Here is a 6,848-nt window from a genome sequence, read left to right as displayed (position 1 = left end):
CTGTCGTTCTCTCTCACTCTCTCCCTCTCCCGCCGCAGCTTTTCAATCCTTTGCCTCGCGGAAGTAGGTCGAATTGCCGCGAACGGTTCGCACGCAACGCTCTCTCCGTAGGGATGCGCCCGGCGAGAGAACGACAGATGGGGTTAAAAAATCGGTGAAGAGGATTAGGGATGCGCGCCGAACTACGTTATCGATTTTGCGTCGAACACGCGAGCGAGTGAGCGCCGATAGGTTCTGCATTTTCATTCCAGTTAGAGCCGACAACCCTGTGTTACCCTTCTTTCTTTTTTCTTCTCTTAACTATACTCCCTCTCTCTCTCTCTCTCTCTCTCTCTCTCTCTCTCTCTCTCTCTCTCTCTCTCTCTCTCTCTCTCTCTTTATTTTTCTCCCTCTGCTTTGGAGAAACCGCAGTCCGATCGATAAAGCGAAAACTTTCGACGAGAATCATGAGCTATTTTAATATCGAGACTCTTTTGTTTACGTCCTGTTTTCGATTGATTAGCGTTTGATCAGCACGAGCCTTGTCTTTGATGTCATTCTTAATATCCGAACAGCGACGTTCGAAACTTGACGATACTTTTAGTTCTCGAATATGTTTTTATTCGTCATTCATTGGTCGGCCATTTTAAATTACTGAAAATTATATTTTCGTCTGGAGAAAATTTGACGCGCTTATTGCCGCAGCTGTGTGGCTAGCTTGTTATTGGCCGGCGCCATATGCAACTCATGTACCACTCGAAACAATTTCGATGTCCTTTTCGAAGCTCCTCAGCCCGCTGGAGTCGCATTGATTCTTCGCTCGCCCGATGAAGATTGCGATCGGTTACAAGGATACTTCTTCGCGGACTCGTTTGCGCATCGGAGTCGGAGATTTCGGATAATTCCCGGGCGCGTCCGACCGCACTTGAGGGTCCTAGAGATGCCCGAGATAAGGTATTCAAAGCGTTTCGAGTATTTAAGGGTGCGTGCGCGTGTTATCCTTCGCCGCAGGAACATGTGCGAACGTACGAACGCGCAATGCGTGCAAAATATCACGCGAACTTTCACGAGAATAGCGCGGAGCATTTCTAAGATTCGTTGGCACATTAATTTCAAGCGCAAATTTTAACGCATAATTGCCGATATTCCGAAGCAGGAACCGAATCTTTCGTAGGTACAAGGTACGATTTTTCATCAGTTGTTTATCATTTGTTGTTCATCATCGGTAAATCGTAGAACGCGATACTACTCGTCCAGCTAATTGGACAACCTGTATCCTCGAACGCGTTTATCTGTGCGATCAATCTCGGACTGAACCTGATGTTTCGGAAGAGAAAAAAAAATTTCAACATGATCGGGGTAGATACCGAATCAGATATCGCTACTTTAGCGGTATTATTCGCGCTCTTTGTCGCCAATTTCTCGCTCCCCGCCCTGTTTTGGGTGTCGGTTTTCACGTTTTTTCACCCAAAACCACCCTATTGCGCTATTGTACCCCCGACACTCTCTCGCTTCTTTTCTCTCTCTCTCTCTCTCTTTCTCTCTTTCTCTCTTTCTCTCTCTCCTCTTTTTTTCTCAAAAGCGCGTAATCCGGCGCACGAGGGGACGACAGCTCGAGCACTTTCGACTTTGCCGTTGTTGTTGTGTTGTCGTGGTAGAGCAGGTTGGTTGGTTACTGCAGGTACACGAACGTTTCCACAAATAAAGAATAAATCTCTCGTAATGTGGTGCACTTGAGAATCGAGTGCGCTTGCTTACATTTTCTATCGAGCGGGAAATAATATGGAGAAGTAACGAAGTGGCGCTTATATTTTAATACGTTTTAATAAAACGCGCATGAAACAATCGTAGCGGCATTTTTTTTCTTTTTTCCGACAGATAGGGACTACGTAATTGCGTTTTCCGCCGTAAACGAGCTCACCCCGCGCCTCGCATAATTGCGCATAATTGCGAGAACAACTTTCATCTCGCGAATCTTAATGTTTATCGGCGGATTACGAGTAGGCTTATCTCGCTTCCCGTTCGCGCGTCTATTGTTCCCACGACGACTCGCAACGAGAGCTAATGAGTCTGTCCGAAGGGTTGGTAGCGATAGTTAAAGAACGCAAACGCTTCTTCAACGAATTTCGACGAATCCCGTCCCGACGATCGTTCGTTCTGACGCTGCGGATTGTCCCGACAGAAGAGAGAAAAGAAGGAAAAGAGAAAAAAGCGTGCCAGGTGACGAAACCGCGGCTCAGTTTCGCTTTTCATTCAGGAAATTGGAAAAAGCGTCATCTGGCGCCCTTAGAGAACCGCTCGCAACCCTTTACCCTACCGGGTCCGAGTAAATAGCGTCGACGACGCGGCTGTAAACCCTCACAGCGGGGTGGAAATAAATTAAGTTAATTTTTCTCCTCTAAGGCGCGAAGTCGATCGCGCTGCCGTCTCTCTCGCGTACACGCGTGCTGCTATAATGATTTTAAATATCTTGGCAACATTCGTAGGCTCTAGTAGCATACATCGTCATCGTAGCGCACTCGACGTGTAAACCTTTGTGACGTTTCAGATCTTTCTGCAATCATACGTCATTGCGAAATAACGGCAATGCGATATTCACGAGTGAAAATACGCGCGCGTCGATTTTTAAGCTCGCGTAGATTCGCGACCATTTGCACACAGCGTGTGACAACGAGTTCGTAACGTAAACGGGGGATCGCGCGAGTATATCTTCGACATATTTACACACTCCAGGTAGTCGCACATACGCGTATAATAATTCCATTCGACGCAGCAGTCGTCGTTGACATTTGCATTCCAGGTAGTCGCGCGTGCATACACACACATGTGCGCGCGCGCGCTAGCGTATCCGAGAATGAATCGAGAAAAGGGACCAGGAGAAAAATGCTATTGCATAATAGGGCATCCTGCCACGAAACCCTTTTACCTACCTGATCCCCTCCCCGTAGCGAGGCTCTCGCCTCAGGTAAGATTTTTCGGGTCCTGTCGCACCTCTTGCGAGACGCACGGGCCTCCGCGGGCCTCCGCGGGCCTCCGCGAGCCCAGTTGCGTTTCGAGCTCATGCACGTGGAGATCGCGCGTGATTCGTGAGAAAACGATTGTCCTCGATGTGGCGGTTCGATGTGGGAAATTCGCGCGATTTTTTGACTAGTCTATTGACTAGCGATGAAATTCCCGTGGAAATTCGGCTATTCCTAACGCGGCGCGGCGCGGCGTCGCGCCGTGAATCGATGCATCGCCTCCGTCTATATTCGCGTCTAATTGACATTCATATTGTCCGTGTTTATGCATCACTTTCAAAATAACCGGCTCAGTCGGTCCCATCGATTGTCGTCGTTTCGATTTTCGCGTCCCTGTCATTAATTCCATATTCCGTCGCTGATGCATAGATGCATACGTTGCCTCGCGGTGTTTTCCCCCGCGCGATCCGGTCTCTTTTTTCGACGTAATGATTCGGAGATACGGTTTCTCAGGGGCGCGGGATTTTCGTCTGTCGTGATCGGGTCAGAAAAACGCGGGCGAAGTGTTTCACTGATCGTCTATCATCACACGTGTCGAAAGGATATTCTCTCGGCGTTTTAATTCCAGATCTTTGTATCGGATATCGCAGAATCGATTTCTCTCGAATCACGCAGCCGACGTATACTCTGTGCGATGACGCAATTCACAGAAACGCAGTAAGATATCGACGTCGGGAGGCTACCTGTACTTATTACTGATTTCCTCTTTAATACGAGCGGAGTCGCGGTCGTCGTCGTCGTCGTGTAACGTGCCGCATCGATTGATAGAACGCGGTAAGTGCTGCATTATCGATAGCTGCTTCGCGGCGTGCGCTCGCGAGACGTAATTTCGACGTGAGAGCGTTTAACGGCGACGATTGCATCATCGTCTCTTATAAACCCTGTAACGAAGTGTTCGCCGCAGAAATTCACGCCCCCGCAGCGGCGCGGCGTGCGCGGCCAGCAGATTAGCGGCAGTCGACTTCCGGATCCCGGGAAAACACGGTACGAGCTGATTAGGAAAACAATTGCGTTATTTACGGACGTTAATCGAATCTCACGTAGCCATTATAATTAGCCGCCGCTTGCAACGACGCGCATTTGGATAATTGACTCTATTAATCTCACTTTACGCAGGCGCGCGCGATGCAAGCGCTAAAATGACGAAATAATTAAAAGTGCATCTCCACGACGCTGCATCGCCGTCGCGGCCCGTTGCGCTCGCCGGGAATGAAATTGCGCGGCGGGGACACGTTTGATCGAATGGGAATCAACACAGCCTCGTGACCCACGCGAACACGTGATCAAACATATTGATGCAACGGTTGACGAGAGTCTAATTAACGAGCGCCTTCCTTCCCGAGCGTAGCGCACGGTTCGACTAATTGACCGTTTGCTTCCATTGCAACATGTCGTCCACGCTGATCAATATTCAGCAAGCGCCGAGTAAGCGGCACCGAGAAACTGAGAGAGAGTGAGAGTGAGAGAGAGAGAGAGAGAGAGAGAGGGGGAGGGAGAGAGAGAGAGAGAGAGAGAGAGAGAGAGAGAGAGAGAGGACGGTAGGTGAGAGAGAAAAAAAATGTCGAGGGTGTGCTCGCTCGGGGATGCCGAGTTCGGATACGTACGTGCGACCCTACACACACATGGACGCGGGCATGCACACGTACGGAGGACGATTCTAGTGGGTGCTTGTGCTTGGTCAGCACTCAAGGGGTGAGGTCACCCTATGGTCCAGCGAGCCAATGGCGAGGCTGTATTTTTCTTTTATCGATACGACAGTAGTTGGGGTAGATCGGACCAAAGGGGGGTTGAAATAAAATGGTGGATAAAGCGTCCGCGACGGCTGTCTTTGAGCGTAAAAATGATATAAACGGTGGTGGGTTGTGCGATGCAACAACGAGCCCGTGTCTTGAGGTAAATATTTCTTTCTGGGGAACTCTTTCTTAATATGTTTGGCTTTTACAAAACGCGTTTCTCTCGCTTATTTATAACATGCGGGCAGGATCATGAGAGCACAAGAGATGTATAAAATGTAGGAGAACGGAATTTGAGGAAACATTTCTGGCGAAGTAACTTTGCTCTAAACTAGCCGGGATATTGAGGGAGTTAAGTAGGTTTTCTTGAAGAAAAAAAAGATATCGCTATTCATCACCGATCGATCGAGAAATGTGTGTGGTGGGGTGGTTTCATAAAATTTCTAAATAACAACGTAACATCGCCGGATGACAAAACATGTCGTGGCTGGGGTCGGAATTTTTCCCGGCTTGAGTGAATTTCACATGACTACCCGCCAGTCGTAGGAGGAGAGGAAGAGAGAGGGTGAAGAGGAGTGAGAGGGGAAAGCTCGGGCAAAAATAAAGGACCGAGACTAGGAAGATCCATCCTCGGAACGATGAGATGGCGAGATTTCTCGATCGACCTATCCGCGATCGGCTGCCGGGCATTCTCGAGGAACGGCGGAGATAGATAAAGATAGAAATTGTTAGGCTAAGAGGTTCCGGTGTTGAGGTAACCTTAAGGTGATTTGATTCCGCAGATAGCGGGACACTCCGCATTATCTGCCATCGTTATTTCCGGTCGGAGTCTTCGATTCACGCCCGAGAGCGCGTGGATCGACCGAACCTCCCGTGAAATGAGAGTCCAATAACGAAAGTAACCTCCGAAAGTCGCGCGCGGATTATCGCTTCTCCCCCTCGAGTTCGTGGCTGGCGTTCGAATGGAACTTTGTTCCAGAAAAAGAATCGAGGCGTTCTTAGGCGTGGATGGCCATTCCGAGAAAATTCATTCGTTAGCGTTGAAGTAACGTCGCGTTTGAAGAGATCGAGAGAGAGAGACAGAGAGAGAAGGTGAGATTCGAGAAAAATTCGTCTCAAAGGGATCTTAATCTCTCATTAACGGAAGACTCGACATAAAAAAGAATTCGTAAACTTCAAGAATAAAAATCTCGGAGTAAGCTACATTTTCTAATTGCTCCCAGAAACATGTAAAAGTACATTTTTTGAATAAGGTAGTGTAATATAAGAATTGCGCTTGAAAGCTTCCACGTTTTTGTGTCATCTTCGATGATGCTGTTTTCGCGATTAGAATGTAATTCCATTGCGACGATCATGCAGTTGCGCGTGCCTTTGGTCGCACGTGTCTTCTCCGTAGCAATGTCGTGTGCCGTCCGGTTTTTGACCCGGAAGCGGAGCATGTCGGCTGCGCTGACCTCTGTACACCTCTAAGAGCCCCTCAGACGTGCCTTAAAAGCGACGGAGAAACGAGTTTTGACGTCTCTTGACCACGTGCCAACGCCTTCTTCCGACGTGCCGACTTATCCCACTCTGAGTATGCATCGGAAGCGCAGCGTTCGATGTTAGGGAAAGAATTCGGCACTTGTTTCTTACCTCTTGAGTGTTAACGCGGAAGACCAGAAAATGACACGCTGTCGAAGCAATTTTTAACACCGATAACGAAAATGAAAATGCGCTTGGGAGAATTCATCGAGTAAATCGTTCGCATGGATTATGATAATACGGTAACAAGGTTGATTTGTAATTAAACGTCTCTTCCTCTCTCATATATTATCCAGACTTTATAAAAATTCCCTTTATTTAATACAACGAGTGATGGAAGAGAATTATGTCACATGCAGCACGTTAAAACCGCGCAGATCTGTTAGTCGATCTGAATGTTTCGTCGAACATTCGTATACTAATCGAAAAATGTCTCGGTTCTTTCTCTCTTTCTCTCGCTCTCGAAATTTAGTCCCCCTTTTTCTCATGCATTTCGACAGTCTGGTATTTCTCGTCACGAAGCGTTAAATAGAAAATGGTGCGTTCTTTGCCGTAAGAATAACACAGTTTCTCGCTGAAGAAATAACGAGAGGGT

This window comes from Harpegnathos saltator, unplaced genomic scaffold (assembly GCF_003227715.2).
Source record: "Harpegnathos saltator strain DR-91 unplaced genomic scaffold, Hsal_v8.6 scaffold844, whole genome shotgun sequence".
Lineage (NCBI taxonomy): Eukaryota > Metazoa > Arthropoda > Insecta > Hymenoptera > Formicidae > Harpegnathos > Harpegnathos saltator.
This window is presented reverse-complemented; position numbering follows the sequence as displayed.